The sequence below is a fragment of the Camelina sativa genome, unplaced genomic scaffold (genome assembly GCF_000633955.1).
Source record: "Camelina sativa cultivar DH55 unplaced genomic scaffold, Cs unpScaffold15686, whole genome shotgun sequence".
In the NCBI taxonomy this organism is placed as follows: Eukaryota; Viridiplantae; Streptophyta; class Magnoliopsida; order Brassicales; family Brassicaceae; genus Camelina; species Camelina sativa.
Genome location: NW_010936708.1, coordinates 1 through 316, shown reverse-complemented (window position 1 = coordinate 316; position 316 = coordinate 1). Strand labels below are relative to the sequence as shown.

The following is a 316-nucleotide window of genomic DNA, read 5'->3' as shown; positions in this document are numbered from 1 at the left end:
GTCTCCGCCTTCACAATATCCAATAACGATGCACACATAGCAACCCTTGAAACAAGAAAGATAGATGATAAGTAGAGAAGGCAGCCAGAGAATTTCATGAGCAAAAGGAGAGAAGGAGAAGAGACCTTTTCAACCCATGAATCTTTGTACTCTACAACAAATGGATTGCGGACAGTAGAAATGAGCTCCATCTGAAACATGAATGGTGGGGGGAAGGGTCCAAACTCATACATTCATATATAATCTTAAAATCCAAGGAGAACAAAATAAAGGGTGGAATAGAAGAAAAACACAAACCTCCTGATGAGCTGATCGG

The 316-nt window shown here is 40.5% G+C and overlaps 1 long non-coding RNA gene across 1 annotated transcript; it reads right to left on the bottom strand.

Annotated features, from left to right (window-relative positions):
* Nucleotides 1–316, bottom strand: LOC104775472. The gene is made up of 3 exons (XR_765940.1): nucleotides 298–316; nucleotides 126–191; nucleotides 1–45 (listed from the first exon to the last, which is right to left on the bottom strand). It is a non-coding gene; the product is annotated as an uncharacterized LOC104775472 (long non-coding RNA).